The sequence below is a fragment of the Pleurodeles waltl genome, chromosome 3_1 (genome assembly GCF_031143425.1).
Source record: "Pleurodeles waltl isolate 20211129_DDA chromosome 3_1, aPleWal1.hap1.20221129, whole genome shotgun sequence".
Taxonomy (NCBI): domain Eukaryota; kingdom Metazoa; phylum Chordata; class Amphibia; order Caudata; family Salamandridae; genus Pleurodeles; species Pleurodeles waltl.
Window position 1 is genome coordinate 1300315194 of NC_090440.1, and position 16825 is coordinate 1300332018.

Here is a 16825-nt window from a genome sequence, read left to right on the forward strand (position 1 = left end):
ACATGTGTGCCATCAATGGCCCCCACCACATGTGGGATGCAGGCAAAATCTTAGAAGTCAGCCTTCACATTGTTTAAATCCTCATGTAAAGGGAACATGACATAGCTGTCTATAGGTTTCAACACTGCTGATAGGAAATCTTTCAACACCAGACTGAACATAGGTTGGGACATACCACCAGATAGGGCCACTGTATGTTGGAAGGCCCCTATTTCCAGGAAGTGCAATACTGATATGACTTGTACAATGGGTGGTATGCAGTATGGATCACTGTTAGCTGGCATCAGTTCTGGCTCCAACTGATTGCACAAATCCACTATTGTTTGCTCATTCAGGCGGAAGAGCTGGATGGTGTGGCATTCCTCCATGGTCTGAAGATCTGGCAATGGAAGGTAGACAGGAGGTTAAAAAATACTTATTTTGTTTTTGTGATGTATATAACAGGACCATATACAGCCTTTAAAGCTGCCAAAAGTGCGCATGCCTGACGCACTCCACTGGACATCAGGAACCGCCCACGGCCGGCGGCAGAAGTCATCTGTGCGGTAGGTGGTTTCAAACAGCGTCAGATACAGTCATAGGCTAACATTGCTGCCTGTGGTGGTAGCTTCCCAATGGCTATGTCTGTCCACGGTGATGACCGTGTATGTGGCATAAGTGTACACCGTGTTGTGCAGAATCAACCTTTTGACTCCTGACACTGCTGCCAGCAACACCTCCACCAGTTCAGCTGCTGTGTGCCACCTCCGGGACCAATCATGACACGTCCAGCAGGTGAAAGGACCACTGCTTTCTCTCCAGAGGAGTTGGAGAGGCTTGTGAGCAAGGTTCTTCCCCTATAGTGTCCACTCTACTGCTCACCAGAGGAGCAGGCAAGTACCTCATAATTGACTCTGTTCAACACCTTCCTTTCCCTCCTCACAGGGTACAAAGTGCCCCTGTGTGCCAGTTAGACTTCTTGTATGCCTGTTGTGGCAGTCTGTGTGGCACCAATGGGATGTAAATGGTGCTGGCATTGGAGACCAGTATTATATGTTGTGCTTGTTCTCATTGTGATGTGTGATTTTTTGGGGGTCCCTAGATCCTCCTTGTGTTAGAAGCACATAGTTAGGCAAGCAGACTTTACTGCCATCCAGTGACTTTTTTTGGTTTATGATGGCTAAAAATGTTAGACAACATGTATGTGCATGACAGCATGAGCTATGTATGCATCTTGTCTGTCACTGAGGATTTTGCAATCAATGTGTATTGTGCCACAGATCTTTCACCCCACATCTGGCCTTGCCAAACCATTGTTTGGAAGGCATATCATGGCTCACTGTGTCCTTCAGGTTGCCCCACAAGCCACATTGCTGATGGCCACATGATGTACTGTCATGCATGGAAGTGATGGAAATGTGAGTGTCATGTAGGTTCTGTATGCTCAGCCTGCAGAGATCAGGGCCTGTCAAATGTATCTCCCAATATGAGAGATAGTACAGGCTGTGGGAGAGTCACTGTGGCTATGCAACTGTGGCACTGTGCCCCAGTTCCTGTAGACATGCAGATCCTATCAGGTGGCCAATATGAGGCTCAAGTGGAAACACTTGCCCTGAATGCCTCAGTCCATTGACTGGATTAGGAATGGGTACTGAGGTAAAAATCCCTGAACTATGCCATATGTGCATTTTGCATCATTGTCAATGTGTGTCTTTGACTGAAGACAGGTCCCTTACTACCAAAGCTCTGCTGTCACCTTCATGCAAGTCTTATTTGTCCTGTACAGACTTATTGTACAAATGTCAGACACACAGTGCAGACAGTGTGTAGATTCCTTTGGGGGCCATGACATGTGACTCAGTAGCTTGGTTACATAGCAGAAATTGTACAATGCATACCTTTGTATGTTGGATGCCGTCTCCGTAGTGTTTTGTGGTACAGGTACCTACCACCGAAACCTACTCTGAAGTGACATGAGTCTGCATTTGGTAGGCCACATGTGCACACATGCACAAGGAAGACACATTCCGTACCGATCATGCCAGCCCTTTCATCGTCACTCAAGTGTAAGGGTGAAGTCTGTACTATGATAGTTGCCTGTAGAGACTGTATGCATTGAGTCAATGTTGCAGAGTGTAAATGCGTTTTTCCAGTCAGGCGAAGGAGTTTACCCTTTAGAAACCACATTGCTGTGTGGTGTTTCATTGTGGCTCACATCACAGTACATGTTGCTGGAGCATCGAATACCTGATGTCATTAGGCTTCCTTAGTCATTGTAGGCCTTGAACAGGGTAGTGGTTTAGTCTGCAGATGAATCCAAAAGTGTGTAGTCATGTCTGTACTTACTGGCATGTGCTTCACACTTGTGGTGTGTTGACAAATTGCCCATTTTATGCTTGCTGTTTATGATGTGTGTGACACAACCATTTGAGCAAAATCTTGTGTTTGTAATTGCTTGATTTGTCTCTTGCATCCATATAGGTAAACACCCATCAAAAGAAGGAGTTTTGGAGAGCCATCGCCCAGGAGGTGCAGACCCTGGGGATCCATAGCCAGCAAAGCGCCCATTGTTGCAAGAGGTGGAAGGACCTGAGGTGCTGGGCCAGAAGATCTCAGAGATTCAGCTGGGGCTGTCCTCCCAAAGTGGGCGGACACACCTCGAAGCATGTCCCCCCTAGGGGCCCGCATTCTGGCAGTAACATACCCGGACCTTGATGGGCGTTTGCAGGGAGCACAGCAGCCACAAGGGGGTGAGTACAGGACACATTACTGCCTGTCACACAGCCAAGTTGATGTGTTAGGTTCTGACATCTCCTCCTGATGATTGGGGATGGACCATGTGTGACACACAAGATGAGTAACTGTTTGTGTAGATATGTAGGCCCATATTTATGCATTTTTTTATTCAAAAGAGGCGCAAACGTACAAAATATAATTGTATTTTGTAAGTTTGCGTCGCTTTTGCATCAAACAATGACACAAATGCAGCACAAAAAATGTAAAAATAGGGGCCGTAATTAGGTGCATTTATTGTGCCTTGTCTAGTAGCCCAGGGACCTAGGGCACAATTGAGTACAATCCACAAAATAATTGCTCTCCAGGGACAACACATTGCTTTGTACAGTGATCAGTCAAGGAAGGTTTGTTGTTGTAGTGGGTCTAAATTATACGCAACAGACAACTACTCCTCAGTGTTACACTGCAAAGAAAAAGAAGTGATGGATCACTGTCCTCAGCCATGTGTCTGGTCAAGTGAGTAAATTGCCATCTGCTCCCCAGAGGCTGCTTGTTTTCAATTGTTGATGAGAGCTGGTGCCTCACTGCTGTCTGACATGTGAAGTTGGCATCACACATGTGACAGAGCATGCATTGTTCTTGCACCTACAGATGAAAACTTTCCCTTGGTAAGTGGGGAATGTCCATTGACATGATTTATGGCCCACCACTGTTGCCAAAATTCCTTGTGCCGACATGTTAGCATGTGTCCCATTCTCTTTTAGCAAAATGTGGATACTGCTGTTTCCTGCTTCGTCTACCTGTGTTCATGGGAAGATTTCTGTGTTCCCTCACATATAGTTGCATGCCAACCTGTCTTTGGAATTGGACATATGCAATGGGGCTACATCTTATGTAGTGCCACAAACAGGAGTGTGTCACCATTGATTGTTGGCTCACACATACCCTCACCCGTCATTCCATGCCATTTGGCATGTACATCTGCAGTAGCAATGAGAGACATGACAGGTAGGACTAGAGTTTTTACACACAATGTCCATGTCCATGCCATTGATGTGGCATCAAGTTGCAAAGTGCACCACACATGTGTAATGGGAAGGATTTGTTACCTGACTGTTGGCACACATCATGGAGTGACTTGCAATTATGTTGGAATCACTTGCGGTTGGGTAGAACCATCCATTCACAGACATCTGGGTTTGCAGGACCAAAATAGAGACTGTGATGTAACTTCCCTTTGGGCAACAGGTCCAGGGCCTTCTACAAGTGCTTGTAAATTCCTGGGCCTCTCCAATATACAAAGGACTAATGGCTTCTACTGATGCAATCAGAGTTTGTCATTGTAAGGGGTGCCATATAGTAGTGGTGATTTTCCTGGGGCTAGCTGTTTGATTGTGTTATGTATTTTAGCAAGATATCTCCCTGTCAATTTGCACATTTTGAATACAGTGTACATTTTTATGTCAAATATGGAGTATATCTGAGCAACATTAGTACTACCTCCATGACTCAATTAGGACAATTTGCACATGGTGACATGTGCAATGTTGACATTTTTCCAGCGTGACATGATTATTCCCATGTCACCTTCTTCAGGATACTGTACTGCTGTCAGCAACATGGTAAGATTTGGATCACCATCTCTTATTGTTGTGTTATTGCATATGTGATAAACAGATGTCTGCATGACATTGTGTGGGATCTGTTGGAATGAACTTGGCATTGGACTACTGTTGTCATTGGACTACTATTATATGACAACAGGTAACAGGTATGCTCCAGGAGGAAAAGCAGTGAAGGTGACATGGTCTCCTACTTGTTCAATGGTTATTGTGATTCACCCATGCAATTGGAGATCTGAGACCTGATTTTCCTGTGGGCAACTGTTAACAGTTCATGTAGCATGCATGCATATGGTATGGTTCATGTAGGAGCCACCTTGAAGTAGATTGTTGCTGGGGCCTACTTGACATCATGGTACTGGTTGTTAATCACAGCTTTTTTTCAAGTGTGATCAGGAACATGTGGAGACCCTTTTCCCCTTTGTATTTGCAGCATCATCCCAGGCAAGCGAAGGATACAGGGCAAAACCAAAGTGGGGAAGGATCTGACCACAGTACCTCCAGGCATGACACCACGACACAGAGGCACCCAGTGGCCCGGAAGGTGAGGGGAGTGCCACCGAGGACACAGGATCAACCTTGTCATCTTTAGATTCTACCTCCAGTGGCTACTCCCTAGTGGTGGGGGACCCATCAGGACCTATTCCTGTACCATCCTTGTCCACCACCCCCAGTACTAGCACCACCCTTCCTTTTGCTCCCCACCCAGTTGGCCATGCCCACTTACCTGAGGGTGGGCATCTCCTTTGCCCTAGTTGCCTCAGTGCCACCCCCTGTTACTCCTGCTGCCCTGAGCGAGAAGGCTATTGACCTCCTGAGGAGTATCAGGAGGCCAGTACCCTTCTGTGGGGCAGACTGCCATTGTGAATGCCATCCAGGGGTTGGTAAGCCAACTTCAGACAATTGCCTTCCTGGAAGACATTCATAGTGACATGTCTGGCCTACAGAGATCTTTTCAGGCCCTGGCCTCCTCACTGATGACAGCAATCCATCCCCATTCCTCCCTCCCACCACCTCTGTCTTCCCTATCCAAATTCTCTATTCCCCTACTTGTCCGAAGCACACAGACACGTCTGCATGCACCAACCTCAACACACAGAAGTATCACACAGCGACACAAACTCTAGCAGCCACACCGGCATGCAGGCACTCAACATTCACCCACAGACACCACATCAGCCACCATTTCAACAGACAGTCCCATCGACCCACACACCACATCTACCATACCCACAGACACCACCACAACACCCAGTGACACATCCATGACATCCACCATACACCCAGACAACAGCTCACAACCCACAGCCCCACACACCTCAGACACCACCACAACACCCACAGACGCATCCACCACATTTGCTGCTGTTTCCAATATCTGACTTTGTGTGAAGTGTTGATCACCCAAGAAAACGGTAGATGTTCACTACATGGATATGTGGGTGTTGATATAATTGGGGTGGCATTGCATTGAGTTATGCTTCCTAGAGTAAGTATTTCATCTTATGTTGGCCAGTGTCCGCATGTGTAGTGCTTTCCTCTTATTTTAGTTTCTAAGCACTAACATAACACAACAGAAATGCACTTCTGAGGTCAAAGAATGACTTTTATTGTTGTTATATGAATGACGAATTAGTAGCTTTCAAGTCCGCGTTAATCAAACAAAATATATCAGTTTGCAATATACACAGCAGGTTATATTTATAAGATATTGAATGCAAAGCAAAACAAATACTTCACCGTGTAGGAACTATTTACAGCTACATCTTTCTAAGGTCTGCAAGCTGATGACCCCTGTCAGCCGCGAGAAAGAGTGTCATCTACCCACACGGGATGCTGGCAGCTGGCGCCAAGCTCCAGCACGAGGTCCGGCAGATTCGAATCTGACTCTCTGCAGCCTGTTACATTCGTTACAAAGGTGTGCCCCCTCCTCTCAGACCTGGGAAACTGAGCAAGCCTTTTGGAGACTGGCCAGGTCTCCAAGACTACTCCTGTTCCCAAGCTCAAGGGAAGAGAAACGACGCCCATGTACTCTCTCTTATCAGGTCTAGTCTACTGTGAGAGCAAAACATCTTGGTTCTCTGGTGCAAAAACACAGCTTGGAAAAATACAGCTTAGATTCTCAACTGCCATGTCTAACTCCACGTTAAAGGCAATGGGCAGCTAACCTAAATATCAAATGCAATGTCATGTTAAAGGCAATAGGCAGCTAACCTAAATATCAAATGCAATGTCTAGTGTCATGTCAAAGCCAATAGGCATCTAAGCTGAATACAAAATGCAATGTCTTATATCATGTCAAAGCCCATAGGCAGCTGAGCTGAATATAAAATGCAATGGCTAATGCCATGTCAAAGCCCATAGGCGGCTCAACTGAACAAAACATACCATGTGCTACTGGTGAACATTGAGCAACTAATATGCGCAGTGGTGAAACACAAAGTCATTGGTCAAAACAAACTTTATCAAATGGCAGGACATTCCGCCCTTTGACCAATGAATTTTTGTTTCACATATCTCATATTTCAAACAAAAAAAAAAAACATCAGATCAAACAAAAAAACATTATCAGCAAATCAAATTTCAATGATCAAAGCAATCCCTGTAAAGCAATAGAAGTGAATTAACACATTGATTTCATAACCTTTCACATCAGATACATCTACATAGAAAAGACTGGGCAATTTTTTTTTTTTTTTTTTTTTCTGAATGAGTCTCTAATTCAACAGTGTTAGCAATTTGATGTGGCATGAGTTCTACTCATGTAAAGATGCACGGTCCACCTGAAAGGTTTTCTGGAAGGTAAGCAAAAGTCAGAGTTCCATACGAGAGGGGAAAAAAAAAAACACAGCAAACAAGTTGAACTTGAACTGAAGGCGCAGTTTGCGCAAAATGGATCCATGGTGCTGGCACTTTACTCAGCCAGGTTCAGGTTGGGGATTCGGTCCCTTCCCCGACCCCACACGCACACACCGGAAGGGGGACCACACAGCGCACTCAGGGACAGTGGCGAAACGTGGTCGGATCTGCAAAAGAAACAAGTATGACTTTTCTTGCAAATAACATTTTTCATTTAAACTGCACCCTTCCTCTTTCTTTCCCTGTTTTATAATCAGCAGGACGTTTTTGGGGCCCTTTGTTATATTTTCTGCAGGTTCTGGAGGGTCACTTGGGGCTTCAGCCCACACATCAGTACTGAGGTTTTTATCTGCTGCGCCACAGCTTCCTTTTTCTTGCACTGTCAGAAGGGCTGGGGCAGACTCATTCTTTACCAAACCTCCATTCACTGCACTTTTGTCAATTTGGGCCATTCTGTCTCCAATTTGTATGAATGAATCAGATTCTTTTCTAGGTATCAGCATAATTTCGATTTTTCCTTGGTAATTTGCAGCAATCACTCTCCCTAAAACCTGATCAATTTGCCATTTCTGTTCTGGTAACTTTCCTCTCCCCAACTGCTCTGTGACTGCTTGCATGACAGATTGCTTTTGTGCGTGCTGCACAGTTTTTATCAAATCTAGGGGAATGTGCATCTCTCTCATCTCTGCCCCCCTGTAAGTGGCCTTTTCACATTTCTGGGGCACCCACATAGCCATCCCCACTAAGGCAGAATGGTTTGCTGGAAGATAAGCAAAAGTCAGAGTTCCATACGAGAGGGGAAAAAAAAAAACACAGCAAACAAGTTGAACTTGAACTGAAGGCGCAGTTTGCGCAAAATGGATCCATGGTGCTGGCACTTTACTCAGCCAGGTTCAGGTTGGGGATTCGGTCCCTTCCCCGACCCCACACGCACACACCGGAAGGGGGACCACACAGCGCACTCAGGGACAGTGGCGAAACGTGGTCGGATCTGCAAAAGAAACAAGTATGACTTTTCTTGCAAATAACATTTTTCATTTAAACTGCACCCTTCCTCTTTCTTTCCCTGTTTTATAATCAGCAGGACGTTTTTGGGGCCCTTTGTTATATTTTCTGCAGGTTCTGGAGGGTCACTTGGGGCTTCAGCCCACACATCAGTACTGAGGTTTTTATCTGCTGCGCCACAGCTTCCTTTTTCTTGCACTGTCAGAAGGGCTGGGGCAGACTCATTCTTTACCAAACCTCCATTCACTGCACTTTTGTCAATTTGGGCCATTCTGTCTCCAATTTGTATGAATGAATCAGATTCTTTTCTAGGTATCAGCATAATTTCGATTTTTCCTTGGTAATTTGCAGCAATCACTCTCCCTAAAACCTGATCAATTTGCCATTTCTGTTCTGGTAACTTTCCTCTCCCCAACTGCTCTGTGACTGCTTGCATGACAGATTGCTTTTGTGCGTGCTGCACAGTTTTTATCAAATCTAGGGGAATGTGCATCTCTCTCATCTCTGCCCCCCTGTAAGTGGCCTTTTCACATTTCTGGGGCACCCACATCCAAGCTCAAGGGAAGAGAAACGACGCCCATGTACTCTCTCTTATCAGGTCTAGTCTACTGTGAGAGCAAAACATCTTGGTTCTCTGGTGCAAAAACACAGCTTGGAAAAATACAGCTTAGATTCTCAACTGCCATGTCTAACTCCACGTTAAAGGCAATGGGCAGCTAACCTAAATATCAAATGCAATGTCATGTTAAAGGCAATAGGCAGCTAACCTAAATATCAAATGCAATGTCTAGTGTCATGTCAAAGCCAATAGGCATCTAAGCTGAATACAAAATGCAATGTCTTATATCATGTCAAAGCCCATAGGCAGCTGAGCTGAATATAAAATGCAATGGCTAATGCCATGTCAAAGCCCATAGGCGGCTCAACTGAACAAAACATACCATGTGCTACTGGTGAACATTGAGCAACTAATATGCGCAGTGGTGAAACACAAAGTCATTGGTCAAAACAAACTTTATCAAATGGCAGGACAGCATGTATGGAGTAGATTTGTCCCGATATGCATTGTCCTTTCGTCTCATGTGTGGCAGCTAGAGTTTTGTTTGTCCACACATGGAGGGTGTTTAATTGTGGTAGCTTCCTTTGCATTTGACTGACCATGTGTCCATTTTGATGTGTGTACCTTACAGCTACATCATCTAGATGTCTGGACCATGCTGTTGCCGTTGTATGTGCTTTCTTGACTTGCACTTACACATTTGGCAGCTAGGCATATCATTTGGCTCAAATATTGTTTGTCACTGAGATACATGAAGGGCCAGTTCCTATGCAAATACTGTTTAGGGGCATGTGCAAAGTGAAATGTGTCCATGAATGCTCCAGATGCAACATCACTATTATGCAAGTATTGTTTGCATTGTGACCTTTGGATATTTGTTTCACAGCCCATTGTGCATCCCATTGACCTTCCATTGTATTGGAATGTGGGTGCTGTCTGGGTCCATCAATGAGCAGCACCTGCGGCAGGACGTGTGTGTGATGGGCTCCATGGTGGCACAGGTCATGTAACACTGCCTGCATGTGAGTTGCTTCCTTTATGCTTTCCGTTTCCACCTGCTGGGATGTGGTGGTTGGACTGCCACGGTCACGCTGGTGGTAGGCAACATCATAATGTTTGCATGTGAAAAACGGGCTGCATCTGCCTGTTTGGCTTGCCTCGCCAATGCGGTGGTCTGCGCTGCCTAGTGGTGCTGGTGGGACTGCAGCAGTCTTTCGCTATGGGAATGCCAGCATCGTAATACTGTGGTCCGACCGCCAAGCAGATGGCAGTCAGGTTGCCGCCATGGTGGTGCACAAACCGTCAAACTCATAAAGCAACCCTTTGAGAATATGTAACATTAATTTCAATATGTAATATTAATTTTGAAGCAAATCAACATAAGTTAAGAGCAAGCCATATTAATTTAAGCACGGCTTGTGTTCATTTTGCTATTTGCTTAATTCATTTCAAAGCATGCTACATTTATTCCACAGTTTCATATTCATTTTATAAAGTGTCATATTCATGTTACAGAATGCGATATTACTTTTGATGAGGGCCATATTAATTTCACCAGGTGTCATATTCATTTTAAAGTGGTTCATATTCACCTTAACAACTGTCATAATAATGTTAACATGGGTAATATCCATTTCAACATAGGTCATATTAATTTCAATATATGCAGTATTTATTTTGCTGTCTATCACATCAATTTTAAAGCATAACATATTCTTTTTGACAAGCTTCATTTTAATTTCAGCATTGGTCATATTCAGTTTAAGACATGTTGAATTCATTTCAGTGGAGCTCATATTTGTTTCATGGCATGTCATATTCATCTTAGCATGTGTCATATTCCTTTCAATGGATGCTTCATTCATATTAACACATCTTAATTTTAACATGAATCATAGCCATTGTAACATATATCATAATCATCTCAATGTAAATTATATCACTTTCAATGCAAGCCATATTAATTGTGATGAATGTCATGATCATTTTAACGTTACTCGTATTCATTTTAAAACATGTCAAATTCATTTCAAAGAAGGTCATATTCATTTCAACTCATGTCATGTTCATTTTGACATGTGTTATATTATTTTCAATCAAGTTTAAATGTATTTCAATGGATGTCATATTCATATTAACACTTGGCATATTAATTTTAAGATGCAACTTATCAATTTTAGCATATATCATATTAATTTGAATATGTGATATATTAATTTCAAGGCGTGCCATATTCATTTTAATAAATGTCATGTGAATTTCTGCTGTGGTCATACTCATTTGAAGGCATGTCAACTTCAATTCAATGGGATTACATTAATCTCAATACAAGCCATAATAATTTTCAATCATCTCCTATTCATTGCCATCTCAGTAATATTCATTTCAACACAATTCAAATTCATTGCAACATGTTTAATGTTCATTTCAGTGTACATTGTATTAGTTTCAATGTGCATTGTTTTCTTTTCAGAATATAATATATTCATTTAAGTACTTTATATTATTTTCAATCTGCCATAATAATGTCAGAGTATGTCATATTTCTCTTGGCATAAGTCAACCATTTCAAGAAATGTCCCATTCTTTTTGGTGAATATTGTATTTGTTTCAGTGATTGATTTATTGTTTACAGTGAGGGCCTTGTTAATTTCAGTATGATTTATATATTTTTCAGTATATTTCTTATTCAATTTGGTATGTGTGTTATTCACATTATTCACTAAGTAGCATATTCACTCTGTCAGGTTTCATATTTGTTTTGGTTCAATTCCGCTTCACTCTGCCAGGTATCATAATTATTTTGACAAATAGTGCATTCATTCTGGTGAGTGTCATATTCATTTTGCAGCACGCTGTGCATTACAGGAGGTGTCCTATAAGGAGAGCTGTAATTTTGACATGAACGGCTTCCCATACAGCAGGTCAAGTGCTATTAAAACATCATTACATTTTAAGATATCTAGCAATATGCTTGTTACTGTACATTTGAGGGTATTTTACACCCAGATTAGGGGACTCTTCGTGATAATGGAAACTCTAAAACTACAAGTCATAGAACACAAAAGATGGACATCTTAAATGTGCTACTCATGGCATAAATCTCCTTGTGTATCACTGTTAATAATTACATGTGCCTTTTTTCCCAGTGGGCACGTATACAAAAATATATAAAATGGAAAATCAGCTCATCTGTGGAAAAACAAAAGGCTGATTTCTGTGCTGACAGACTCACACATTCAGTGTCATTGGGCCTTTAGATATGGAGAGGGAAATCTGTGGTGTCTTGGGGAACTGTTCCCACTGCTAACAGGCCTAACGAGGCCTTGTTTCCATCCGTCTCAGGTCTGCTATCTAACCGTAGAAGATGGGGAGAGGAAAGTGATTGTTGGAGTGCGCTGATCTGTCATTGCAAGCCAGCACCAGAAGGTGGAGTGGCACTATTGTATCACTACTCACTTGTGAAGAATTAATAAATGTTAATGGTGAGATTTTGACTTATGATAAGCACGTTCTAACATCAAAATGCACCTGTAATAAGAAAATAATTGACATGTTTGAAGACAGAGACAGTGGTCTCACTCTAATTAGAAGAAAATTAGGTTCAGATTCTCAATATAGCCTTACAGCTCACCGTAGTGGTCTATACCAGCCATTTCAGGCCTGCTCCATCATTAAATGGCTGAGCCAAAGGTGTTGACGCAGATATGCTAATTAGAAATTAATAATAAATGCTGGTATGTTATGATTTACAAAAGTTCACAGAGAAATTAATCGTAGGGGAAAATTAATGTGCATGTTTGAAAATGTGCCCACAGGGTATGTCAGCCACTTATACGAACTTGTACTAAAATAACTAAAACTGTGTGAAATAATGAAAATGTGTAATAATAATGTAGTAATATGTCATATTGAGATGTATAACCTATGTTTTGCATTAATTTGTAGAATTAACCTAGCCAAAGTTGTGGCCTGGTTTCTCTAGGCCTCACACAGAAGATGAATTTCTAGCGCGCTGCAGAGAAGCTGGTGCATTGAACTGTCCCTGAACTGCATACTTGAATAAAATCTGCTTAGCTAGAATTTCCTGCAATGTACAGATGAACAGGAGATGAGGGACTAACACATTTAACAAGTTTGATGTAAGACAGACTCAATGTACTTCCCAGGACTCGAACAATAGAAGCACTGACTGGAAAAGAAGATGCAACATTTTAGATACCTGATGAGCTGGATGATGAGGGCACCGTACAGTGAACCAATCAACTTATTGGGGATATAGAAATATTAGAACTCATATATTTGTAAAATGAACATTATAGGTTAGAGTCATATCTGCTGATTGACTGACCAATTGGGAATTAGGGGGATGGACTGGAAAACTCTAATAAAAAGTCATGACAAGGGGCTAAAAATTCCGATGCGAGGGCATATGCGAGGAGAGAATTGATGGCGTCAAGAGATCTTGGCTCCCACTAGTAAAGATGGGTATGTTCTTGGCATGTTTGTGATAGTATGAGGGTGGTAGGATTGCGCTTGCAACGGCTTATGCAAATTGCAGATGAATTGTGATGTATGTGAGAAAAGTAGGGGGTTTGTGTACTCCAGTTGAGGTTTAGTAGGAGTGTGCGTACTCCCCGGTATGTGAGTAGGGAAGTTGTCAAACTTCATATGTGTGTGGCACTTTGTGCTCAAAAATTGTCAAAGGGGTTGTTGGTGATGTACGGACCCTGCGTGGTCTAAGACTCCAGAGTATATTGACAAGTGTAGGAAACACTTAGTTATATGTTGTAATTTATCTGGTTTAGTAGGTTGATCGGGCGTGGTCAACAAGTCAGTGTGTGGGTTAAGTGAGTAAGAGAAATTGTCGACTGCGATTTGTCGAGTCTTATGTGCACCATGACAGACCCATTGATCACTTGAGAGTGAAATTCGCGGGTCGAATTTTGATTGCGAAGGTTGGAGACTGAGAAAGAGGAATAGCTGTATGAGCGAAAGGGCCATCAGTGAAAATCCGTAAGGTGGCTGGATCGATTGTGTACCTTCCCTAAAGTAAACCAGCAGGTTTGTTTTGGTTATTGGTTTTTGGTTAGTGCTCCAATAATTTTGCATTAGTTTCGTGTGAGTTGAAGATTAGGAGGGCAAGCCGCATGACTTTGTCAGCCGCAGTATGTGAGTGTAACATTAGAGTGAGCTGTGCTGGTATAGGTTGGTTAGTGAAAAGAGTCGCGAGTAAATTGGCAGCCATCCGTAAGAGACAATTGGTTGAGCAAGTGGGTGAAAGGAATCTTGGGAGTAAAAGTAATTTCCTTATTTGAATCGAAATAAATACAACAGAGAAAATGACGTTTTGCAAATCGTTCAGAAGTGCCAACGAGGGTGATTCTTACATTAAGGCGTCAGTTGGGGAGCCTACCCCACCGGAAAATTCTCCTGCATTTATTGTGATGGAGGAGTGAGGTGTCGCGCCATGTCTTTGGACAGATGCTAATTGACAGAGAAACAGGGAGCTTTAGCGTTCCCAGAGCATGGAACGTTTAATTTGAGAATTTTGGATCAGTTGCTAATGACATTATATGAGACGAAGCCACTTCCGAGACCAGCACAGTTTGAGGCTTTAGCAGTTTGGGAACTTGTGGCCAGACAACAGCAAGAGATGAAGTTCCAGAGGGGAATAAGGAAGGTAGAAAAGTCCTTGGCAGAAGCAAGGTGGGTTTGGGAACAGAAGAAGTGGAGAATGACAACGTTACAGGGTGTTAGGTTGTTTCCAGCTATTGCAGAGGAAGATGAGTCAGATGAAAAAGAGGATGATGACAAAAGTGAAAAGGGTTTGAGAGATAAGAAGAAGAAAAAGACTTATGTAGATGAAGAAGACTCAGATGTTGAGGATCTTATTACACAGATATTGAGGGATCGACCTCCGCCATATGCAGCGCATGATGGGGGTCCAAGTACTAGTTCTGTTCCGACTGCTCCAGCACAAGTGACAGGAACATTGGGAACAGTGCAGACAGATAATGGACAGATAAAACGGGTAATGCAGAGTACTCCTAATGCAGTGACTACTTCGGTGGTCCAAGTGCAAATGTACCCACTATCGATACAAAGAATTTATCCAGATGTACCAATTCTTGAGACAACTTCGAACTTAGTGGTGCCGTCGGAGCAAGTGGTTCTGAGGACAATGCTAGTTCAGACTGAGCTGACTCCTATGTTGTTGCTTCAGGCACAGCCACAGGGTTTGCCGAAGTTCACACCAATGACAGGGACACAGTCAGATGTGACACCAGTGAAGAATCAGAACATGGGAGTAATCCTTCCACAAAATGCAGGTGTCAGAGCAGCACCAGATGCAATATTACTGCCAATTACTGGTGGTCCAGCTGTACCATTGTTTGCACAAAAGAAAACAATTGTAGGAGAACAGGGTGAAATGTCACAGAGCCTCGTGAGGAGGGGAGTGGGTGATCATGTGCAGGTGGTATCGTTTATGTGTCCGACCTTTGAAGGATCTAGACCACTAATGGATCTTAGTTCACTTGTTGCGCTTCCAGAAGCGATAAATGGCCCGAATGCAAGTCAGAGCCTGAAGCTTTTGACACCGCAGACTCCAGGTGCAGTGGTACAACAGGTACCATTGACAAATGCGAGTAACTTCTCATCACAGGGATTGACAGCACAGCAATTGAATGAATGGTTGGGTAGTTTGAGTACTCCTCGAAACACTTCCAAGGGTGAAGAACAGATAAATCGTGTAAGGTTGGCTACCGTGATAACCGAGCTAGTTGAAGAGACGATGGAAGTGAATAGGTTAGAATCCTATACAGAAGAGGAGCTGAGGTATTTGTGTCTGAGGATTACGAGAGAATTGGGCAAGATACACCAGAAATTGGCAGATAAGCATGACATAGAAATTGAGAAAACAAAGCATTTGAAATAAAGCTTCAGGTTAGACTTCGAATCAAAGGATTTTGAGCATATGAGGTCAGCAGGAATGAAGGCGCACCTTATAGAATTATTGCAGAGTGCTCAGATTTGGGGAGCATTAGAAAAGTGGGAAGGAAGATGAGCAAATAAGAAGGATAACGGAAACAAGATTCACAAGAAGGGTCTGAAGGTGCTCAGAAAGAAAAGGATCCAGTAAAAATGATAACGATGAGGGAAATTCCAGGAGGGCAGTTTGTTCATGTTCCATGGCATACGAGTGATATTCTGTCATTCACAAATGATTATCCAAAACTGAGAGAGAAACCGGTTGAGTGGTACCAGCAGACAGATAGATTTGTGAAGCTTTCTAAATGTTTGTGGGAAGACCTGAATACCTTGTTGGAAATAGTGGTTCCAGCGGATTTGTGGGTTGAATGTAAGAGAGCAGTGGATTGGCCAACGAGTGACCCGGAAAGGGATAGAATTACAGGTGCAACATCACCTGAAATTATGAAACATTATTATAAGGTGATTGAGTTCCTGAAGATGAGAATCTCACCTAAGAATATTGACTGGCAGAGGATTGATAGGACAGTGCAGGAGGCAAAAGAGTCAATACATACCTATTACGGGAGATTTTTGAAAGCGTTCAAGGAGTACAGTGGTAAAGAAGCAATTGAGACTAAAGACATGTTGCACTTTGTGTACAGGTTCATCGAAGGATTGAGACCTGAAATAGGGCAGATGATTAAAAGTAATTTGATTGGGGGGGGGGGCATGGCTTCGGGCGTCAAGATGGTGGTCGCACTCTGAGAGTGCTCTGGGCCCCTCCGTCATCCGCCTGAAGGAACTGCCGATTTCTAACCTGGTGGTGCCTTCCTAATTGCTCCTGTGAACTCCCCGGTCCCAACCTGGTGGTGCCTTCCTAATTGCTCCTGTGAACTCCCCGGTCCCTGGGGATCCCGACGGGCTGCGAGGCGGTGGGGAGCGGGCTTCGGGCGCTTGCCGCGGCCCAATCTGACCCGAGGATCAAGATGCAGCCGGAGCTGGGGCCTCCCAGCGCAGCCTGGACTGGGACGCCGGGTCCCGAATGCGCCGAACCGCACACGCCGTGGGTGGCTCGAGAGGAGCCGGCGCT